We start from the raw sequence: 9135 nt of genomic DNA, 5'->3' as shown, positions 1-9135 counted from the left end.
TCGGTCTCACGCTCTCTCCCTGTGCCTCTCTCTGTCTTACGCTCTCTCTCTGTCTCACGCTCTCTCCCTGTGCCTCTCTCTGTCTCACGCTCTCTCCCTGTGTCTCTCTCTGTCTCACGCTCTCTCCCTGTGCCTCTCTCTGTCTCACACTCTCTCCCTGTGTCTCTCTCTCGGTCTCACGCTCTCTCCCTGTGCCTCTCTCTCTGTCTCACGCTCTCTCCTGTGCCTCTCTCTGTCTCACGCTCTCTCCCTGTGTCTCTCTCTCGGTCTCACGCTCTCTCCCTGTGCCTCTCTCTCGGTCTCACGCTCTCTCCCTGTGCCTCTCTCTCTGTCTCACGCTCTCTCCCTGTGCCTCTCTCTGTCTCACGCTCTCTCTGTCTCACGCTCTCTCCGTCTCACGCTCTCTCTGTCTCACTCTCTCTCCCAGTGTCTCTCTCTGTCTCACTCTCTCTCCCAGTGTCTCTCTCTGTCTCACGCTCTCTCCCTGTGCCTCTCTCTGTCTCACGCTCTCTCTCTGTCTCACGCTCTCTCGGTCTCACGCTCTCTCCCTGTGTCTCTCTCGGTCTCACGCTCTCTCCCTGTGTCTCTCTCGGTCTCACGCTCTCTCCCTGTGTCTCTCTCGGTCTCACGCTCTCTCCCTGTCTCTCTCTCTGTCTCACGCTCTCTCCCTGTGCCTCTCTCTGTCTCACGCTCTCTCTCTGTCTCACGCTCTCTCGGTCTCACGCTCTCTCCCTGTGTCTCTCTCGGTCTCACGCTCTCTCCCTGTGTCTCTCTCTGTCTCACGCTCTCTCCCTGTCTCTCTCTCTCTGTCTCACTCTCTCTCCCTGTCTCTCTCTCTGTCTCACTCTCTCTCCCTGTCTCTCTCTCTCTGTCTCACTCTCTCTCCCTGTCTCTCTCTCTGTCTCACTCTCTCTCCCTGTGTCTCTCTCTGTCTCACGCTCTCTCTCTGTCTCACTCTCTCTCGGTCTCACGCTCTCTCTGTGCCTCTCTCTGTCTAACGCTCTCTCCCTCTGTCTCTCTCTGTCTCACGCTCTCTCCCTGTGTCTCTCTCTGTCTCACGCCTCTCCCTGTGTCTCTCTCTGTCTCACGCTCTCTCCCTGTGCCTCTCTCTGTCTCACGCTCTCTGCCTGTGTCTCTCTCTCGGTCTCACACTCTCTCCCTGTGCCTCTCTCTGTCTCACACTCTCTCCCTGTGTCTCTCTCTCGGTCTCACGCTCTCTCCCTGTGGCTCTCTCTGTCTCACGCTCTCTCCCTGTGTCTCTCTCTCGGTCTCACGCTCTCTCCCTGTGTCTCTCTCTCGGTCTCACGCTCTCTCCCTGTGCCTCTCTCTCGGTCTCACGCTCTCTCCCTGTGCCTCTCTCTCTGTCTCACTCTCTCTCCCTTTGCCTCTCTCTGTCTCACGCTCTCTCTGTCTCACTCTCTCTCCCAGTGTCTCTCTCTGTCTCACGCTCTCTCCTGTGCCTCTCTCTGTCTCACGCTCTCTCTGTCTCACTCTCTCTCCCAGTGTCTCTCTCTGTCTCACGCTCTCTGCCTGTGCCTCTCTCTGTCTCACGCTCTCTCTGTCTCACGCTCTCTCTGTCTCACGCTCTCTCTGTCTCACTCTCTCTCCCAGTGTCTCTCTCTGTCTCACTCTCTCTCCCTGTGTCTCTCTCTGTCTCACGCTCTCTCTGTCTCACTCTCTCTCCCTGTGCCTCTCTCTGTCTCACGCTCTCTGCCTGTGTCTCTCTCTCGGTCTCACGCTCTCTCCCTGTGCCTCTCTCTGTCTCACACTCTCTCCCTGTGTCTCTCTCTCGGTCTCACGCTCTCTCCCTGTGCCTCTCTCTGTCTCACACTCTCTCCCTGTGTCTCTCTCTCTGTCTCACGCTCTCTCCATGTGCCTCTCTCTCGGTCTCACGCTCTCTCCCTGTGCCTCTCTCTCTGTCTCACGCTCTCTCCCTTTGCCTCTCTCTGTCTCACGCTCTCTCTGTCTCACTCTCTCTCCCAGTGTCTCTCTCTGTCTCACTCTCTCTCCCAGTGTCTCTCTCTGTCTCACGCTCTCTCCCTGTGCCTCTCTCTGTCTCACGCTCTCTCTCTGTCTCACGCTCTCTCGGTCTCACGCTCTCTCCCTGTGTCTCTCTCTGTCTCACGCTCTCTCCCTGTGTCTCTCTCTGTCTCACACTCTCTCCCTGTGTCTCTCTCTCTGTCTCACGCTCTCTCCCTGTGTCTCTCTCTCGGTCTCACGCTCTCTCCCTGTGTCTCTCTCTCGGTCTCACGCTCTCTCCCTGTGCCTCTCTCTCGGTCTCACGCTCTCTCCCTGTGCCTCTCTCTCTGTCTCACGCTCTCTCCCTGTGACTCTCTCTGTCTCACGCTCTCTCTGTCTCACGCTCTCTCTCTCTCACGCTCTCTCTGTCTCACGCTCTCTCTGTCTCACGCTCTCTCTGTCTCACGCTCTCTCTGTCTCACTCTCTCTCCCAGTGTCTCTCTCTGTCTCACTCTCTCTCCTGTGTCTCTCTCGGTCTCACGCTCTCTCCCTGTCTCTCTCTCGGTCTCACGCTCTCTCCCTGTCTCTCTCTCTGTCTCACGCTCTCTCCCTGTGCCTCTCTCTGTCTCACGCTCTCTCTCTGTCTCACGCTCTCTCTCGGTCTCACGCTCTCTCCCTGTGTCTCTCTCGGTCTCACGCTCTCTCCCTGTGTCTCTCTCTGTCTCACGCTCTCTCCCTGTGTCTCTCTCTGTCTCACGCTCTCTCCCTGTCTCTCTCTCTCTGTCTCACCCTCTCTCCCTGTCTCTCTCTCTCTGTCTCACGCTCTCTCCCTGTCTCTCTCTCTCTGTCTCACTCTCTCTCCCTGTCTCTCTCTCTCTGTCTCACTCTCTCTCCCTGTCTCTCTCTCTCTGTCTCTCTCTCTCTGTCTCACTCTCTCTCCCTGTCTCTCTCTCTCTGTCTCTCTCTCTCTGTCTCTCTCTCTCTGTCTCACTCTCTCTCCCTGTCTCTCTCTCTGTCTCACGCTCTCTCCCTGTGTCTCTCTCTGTCTCACGCTCTCTCCCTGTGCCTCTCTCTGTCTCACGCTCTCTCCTGTGTCTCTCTCTCGGTCTCACGCTCTCTCCCTGTGCCTCTCTCTCTGTCTCACGCTCTCTCCCTGTGCCTCTCTCTGTCTCACGCTCTCTCTGTCTCACTCTCTCTCCCTGTGTCTCTCTCTGTCTCACTCTCTCTCCAGTGTCTCTCTCTGTCTCACTCTCTCTCCCAGTGTCTCTCTCTGTCTCACGCTCTCTCCCTGTGCCTCTCTCTGTCTCACGCTCTCTCTGTCTCACTCTCTCTCCCAGTGTCTCTCTCTGTCTCACTCTCTCTCCCAGTGTCTCTCTCTGTCTCACACTCTCTGCCTGTGCCTCTCTCTGTCTCACGCTCTCTCGGTCTCACGCTCTCTCCCTGTGCCTCTCTCTGTCTCACGCTCTCTCCCTGTGCCTCTCTCGGTCTCACGCTCTCTCCCTGTGTCTCTCTCTGTCTCACGCTCTCTCTCTGTGTCTCTCTCGGTCTCACGCTCTCTCCCTGTGCCTCTCTCTGTCTCACGCTCTCTCCCTGTGTCTCTCTCTCTGTCTCACGCTCTCTCCCTGTGTCTCTCTCTCGGTCTCACGCTCTCTCCCTGTGCCTCTCTCTGTCTCACGCTCTCTCCCTGTGCCTCTCTCTGTCTCACACTCTCTCCCTGTGTCTCTCTCTCGGTCTCACGCTCTCTCCCTGTGCCTCTCTCTCTGTCTCACTCTCTCTCCCAGTGTCTCTCTCTGTCTCACTCTCTCTCCCAGTGTCTCTCTCTGTCTCACGCTCTCTCCCAGTGTCTCTCTCTGTCTCACGCTCTCTCCCTGTGCCTCTCTCTGTCTCACGCTCTCTCCCTGTGCCTCTCTCTGTCTCACGCTCTCTCTGTCTCACTCTCTCTCCCAGTGTCTCTCTCTGTCTCACTCTCTCTCCCAGTGTCTCTCTCTGTCTCATGCTCTCTGCCTGTGCCTCTCTCTGTCTCACGCTCTCTCGGTCTCACGCTCTCTCCCTGTGCCTCTCTCTGTCTCACGCTCTCTCCCTGTGCCTCTCTTGGTCTCACGCTCTCTCCTGTGTCTCTCTCTGTCTCACGCTCTCTCCCTGTGTCTCTCTCTCTGTCTCACGCTCTCTCCCTGTGTCTCTCTCTCGGTCTCACGCTCTCTCCCTGTGCCTCTCTCTGTCTCACGCTCTCTCCCTGTGCCTCTCTCTGTCTCACACTCTCTCCCTGTGTCTCTCTCTGTCTCACGCTCTCTCTGTCTCACTCTCTCTCCCAGTGTCTCTCTCTGTCTCACTCTCTCTCCCAGTGTCTCTCTCTCTCTCACGCTCTCTCCCTGTGCCTCTCTCTGTCTCACGCTCTCTCTGTCTCACTCTCTCTCCCAGTGTCTCTCTCTGTCTCACTCTCTCTCCCAGTGTCTCTCTCTGTCTCACGCTCTCTGCCTGTGCCTCTCTCTGTCTCACGCTCTCTCGGTCTCACGCTCTCTCCCTGTGCGCCTCTCTGTCTCACGCTCTCTCCCTGTGCCTCTCTTGGTCTCACGCTCTCTCCCTGTGTCTCTCTCTGTCTCACGCTCTCTCTGTCTCACTCTCTCTCCCAGTGTCTCTCTCTGTCTCACTCTCTCTCCCAGTGTCTCTCTCTGTCTCACTCTCTCTCCCAGTGTCTCTCTCTGTCTCACGCTCTCTGCCTGTGCCTCTCTCTGTCTCACGCTCTCTCGGTCTCACGCTCTCTCCCTGTGCCTCTCTCTGTCTCACGCTCTCTGCCTGTGCCTCTCTCTGTCTCACGCTCTCTCGGTCTCACGCTCTCTCCCTGTGCCTCTCTCTGTCTCACGCTCTCTCCCTGTGCCTCTCTCGGTCTCACGCTCTCTCCCTGTGTCTCTCTCGGTCTCACGCTCTCTCCCTGTGTCTCTCTCGGTCTCACGCTCTCTCCCTGTGTCTCTCTCGGTCTCACGCGCTCTCTCCCTGTGCCTCTCTCTGTCTCACGCTCTCTCCCTGTGTCTCTCTCTGTCTCACGCTCTCTCCCTGTGTCTCTCTCTGTCTCACGCTCTCTCCCTGTGTCTCTCTCTGTCTCACGCTCTCTCCCTGTGCCTCTCTCTGTCTCACGCTCTCTCCCTGTGCCTCTCTCTGTCTCACGCTCTCTCTGTCTCACTCTCTCTCCCAGTGTCTCTCTCTGTCTCACGCTCTCTCCCTGTGTCTCTCTCGGTCTCACGCTCTCTCCCTGTGCCTCTCTCGGTCTCACGCTCTCTCCCTGTGCCTCTCTCTGTCTCACGCTCTCTCTGTCTCACTCTCTCTCCCAGTATCTCTCTCTGTCTCACTCTCTCTCCCAGTGTCTCTCTCTGTCTCACGCTCTCTGCCTGTGCCTCTCTCTGTCTCACGCTCTCTCGGTCTCACGCTCTCTCCCTGTGTCTCTCTCTCGGTCTCACGCTCTCTCCCTGTGCCTCTCTCGGTCTCACGCTCTCTCCCTGTGCCTCTCTCGGTCTCACGCTCTCTCCCTGTGCCTCTCTCGGTCTCACGCTCTCTCCTGTGTCTCTCTCGGTCTCACGCTCTCTCCCTGTGTCTCTCTCGGTCTCACGCTCTCTCCCTGTGTCTCTCTCGGTCTCACGCTCTCTCCCTGTGCCTCTCTCTGTCTCACGCGCTCTCTCCCTGTGCCTCTCTCTGTCTCACGCGCTCTCTCCCTGTGCCTCTCTCTGTCTCGCGCTCTCTCCCTGTGCCTCTCTCTGTCTCACGCTCTCTCCTGTGTCTCTCTCTGTCTCACGCTCTCTCCCTGTGTCTCTCTCTGTCTCACGCTCTCTCCTGTGCCTCTCTCTGTCTCACACTCTCTCCCTGTGTCTCTCTCTCGGTCTCACGCTCTCTCCCTGTGTCTCTCTCTGTCTCACTCTCTCTCCCTGTCTCTCTCTCTGTCTCACTCTCTCTCCCTGTGTCTCTCTCTGTCTCACGCTCTCTCTGTCTCACTCTCTCTCCCAGTGTCTCTCTCTGTCTCACGGTGTCTCCCTGTGTCTCTCTCTGTCTCACGCTCTCTCCCTGTGTCTCTCTCTGTCTCACACTCTCTCTGTCTCACGCTCTCTCCCTGTGTCTCTCTCTGTCTCACACTCTCTCTGTCTCACTCTCTCTCCCTGTGCCTCTCTCTGTCTCACACTCTCTGTGTCTCACTCTCTCTCCCAGTGTCTCTCTCTGTCTCACGCTCTCTCCCTGTGCCTCTCTCTGTCTCACGCGCTCTCTCCCTGTGCCTCTCTCTGTCTCACACTCTCTCCCTGTGTCTCTCTCTCGGTCTCACGCTCTCTCCCTGTGTCTCTCTCTGTCTCACTCTCTCTCCCTGTCTCTCTCTCTGTCTCACTCTCTCTCCCTGTGTCTCTCTCTGTCTCACGCTCTCTCTGTCTCACTCTCTCTCTCCCAGTGTCTCTCTCTGTCTCACGGTGTCTCCCTGTGTCTCTCTCTGTCTCACGCTCTCTCCCTGTGTCTCTCTCTGTCTCACTCTCTCTCTGTCTCACGCTCTCTCCCTGTGTCTCTCTCTGTCTCACACTCTCTCTGTCTCACTCTCTCTCCCTGTGCCTCTCTCTGTCTCACACTCTCTGTGTCTCACTCTCTCTCCCAGTGTCTCTCTCTGTCTCACGCTCTCTCCCTGTGCCTCTCTCTGTCTCACGCGCTCTCTCCCTGTGCCTCTCTCTGTCTCACGCTCTCTCTCTGTCTCACGCTCTCTCGGTCTCACGCTCTCTCCCTGTGCCTCTCTCTGTCTCACGCGCTCTCTCCCTGTGCCTCTCTCTGTCCCACGCTCTCTCCCTGTGCCTCTCTCTGTCCCATGCTCTCTCCCTGTGCCTCTCTCTGTCTCACGCTCTCTCCCTGTGCCTCTCTCTGTCTCACGCTCTCTCCCTGTGCCTCTCTCTGTCTCACACTCTCTCCCTGTGCCTCTCTCTCGGTCTCACGCTCTCTCCTGTGCCTCTCTCGGTCTCACGCTCTCTCCCTGTGCCTCTCTCTGTCTCACGCTCTCTCTGTCTCACTCTCTCTCCCAGTATCTCTCTCTGTCACACGCTCTCTCCCTGTGCCTCTCTCTGTCTCACGCTGTCTCTCTGTCTCACGCTGTCTCTCTGTCTCACGCTGTCTCTCTGTCTCACGCTGTCTCTCTGTCTCACGCTGTCTCTCTGTCTCACGCTGTCTCTCTGTCTCACGCTGTCTCTCTGTCTCACGCTGTCTCTCGGTCTCACGCTCTCTCTCGGTCTCACGCTCTCTCTCGGTCTCACGCTGTCTCTCGGTCTCACGCTCTCTCTCGGTCTCACGCTCTCTCTCGGTCTCACGCTCTCTCGGTCTCACGCTCTCGCCCTGTGCCTCTCTCTGTCTCACGCGCTCTCTCCCTGTGCCTCTCTCTGTCCCACGCTCTCTCCCTGTGCCTCTCTCTCGGTCTCACGCTCTCTCCCTGTGCCTCTCTCTGTCTCACGCTCTCTCTGTCTCACTCTCTCTCCAGTATCTCTCTCTGTCTCACGCTCTCTCCCTGTGCCTCTCTCTGTCTCACGCTCTCTCTGTCTCACTCTCTCTCCCTGTGCCTCTCTCTGTCTCACGCTCTCTCGGTCTCACGCTCTCTCCCTGTGCCTCTCTCTGTCTCACGCGCTCTGTCCCTGTGCCTCTCTCTGTCTCACGCTGTCTCTCTGTCTCACGCTGTCTCTCTGTCTCACGCTGTCTCTGTCTCACGCTGTCTCTCTGTCTCACGCTCTCTCTCTGTCTCACGCTCTCGCCCTGTGCCTCTCTCTGTCCCACACTCTCTCCCTGTGTCTCTCTCTTGGTCTCACGCTCTCTCCCTGTGCCTCTCTCGGTCTCACGCTCTCTCCCTGTGCCTCTCTCGGTCTCACGCTCTCTCCCAGTGCCTCTCTCGGTCCCACGCTCTCTCCCAGTGCCTCTCTCTGTCTCACGCTCTCTCCCTGTGCCTCTCTCTGTCTCACGCTCTCTCTCCCTGTGTCTCTGTCTCACGCTCTCTCCCTGTGCCTCTCTCTGTCTCACGCGCTCTCCCTGTGCCTCTCTCTGTCTCACGCGCTCTCTCCCTGTGCCTCTCTCTGTCTCACGCTCTCTCCCTGTGCCTCTCTCTGTCTCACGCTCTCTCCCTGTGTCTCTCTCTCGGTCTCACGCTCTCTCCCTGTGCCTCTCTCTGTCTCACGCTCTCTCTGTCTCACTCTCTCTCCCAGTGTCTCTCTCTGTCTCACGCTCTCTCCGTGTGCCTCTCTCTGTCTCACGCTCTCTCTCTGTCTCACGCTCTCTCGGTCTCACGCTCTCGACCTGTGCCTCTCTCTGTCTCACGCTCACTCGGTCTCACGCTCTCTCCCTGTGCCTCTCTCTGTCTTACGCGCTCTCTCCCTGTGCCTCTCTCTGTCTCACGCTCTCTCCCTGTGTCTCTCTCTGTCTCACGCTCTCTCCCTGTGTCTCTCTCTGTCTCACGCTCTCTCCCTGTCTCTCTCAATGTCTCACTCTCTCTCCCTGTGTCTCTCTCTGTCTCCGCTCTCTCTGTCTCACGCTCTCTCTGTCTCACGCTCTCTCTGTCTCACTCTCTCTCCCAGTGTCTCTCTCTGTCTCACTCCCTCTCCCAGTGTCTCTCTCTGTCTCACGCTCTCTCCCTGTGCCTCTCTCTGTCTCACGCTCTCTCTCTGTCTCACGCTCTCTCGGTCTCACGCTCTCTCCCTGTGTCTCTCTCGGTCTCACGCTCTCTCCCGTGTCTCTCTCGGTCTCACGCTCTCTCCCTGTCTCTCTCTCTGTCTCACGCTCTCTCCCTGTCTCTCTCTCTCTGTCTCACGCTCTCTCCCTGTCTCTCTCTCTCTGTCTCACTCTCTCTCCTGTCTCTCTCTCTCTGTCTCACGCTCTCTCCCTGTCTCTCTCTCTGTCTCACTCTCTCTCCTGTGTCTCTCTCTCTGTCTCACGCTCTCTCTGTCTCACTCTCTCTCCCTGTGCCTCTCTCTGTCTCACGCTCTCTCCCTGTGCCTCTCTCTGTCTCACTCTCTCTCGGTCTCACGCTCTCTCCCTGTGCCTCTCTCTGTCTTACGCGCTCTCTCCCTGTGCCTCTCTCTGTCTCACGCTCTCTCCCTGTGTCTCTCTCTGTCTCACGCTCTCTCCCTGTGTCTCTCTCTGTCTCACGCTCTCTCCCTGTGTCTCTCTCTGTCTCACGCTCTCTCC

Source organism: Hemiscyllium ocellatum, unplaced genomic scaffold, assembly GCF_020745735.1.
Source record: "Hemiscyllium ocellatum isolate sHemOce1 unplaced genomic scaffold, sHemOce1.pat.X.cur. scaffold_441_pat_ctg1, whole genome shotgun sequence".
Classification (NCBI taxonomy): domain Eukaryota; kingdom Metazoa; phylum Chordata; class Chondrichthyes; order Orectolobiformes; family Hemiscylliidae; genus Hemiscyllium; species Hemiscyllium ocellatum.
This window is presented reverse-complemented; position numbering follows the sequence as displayed.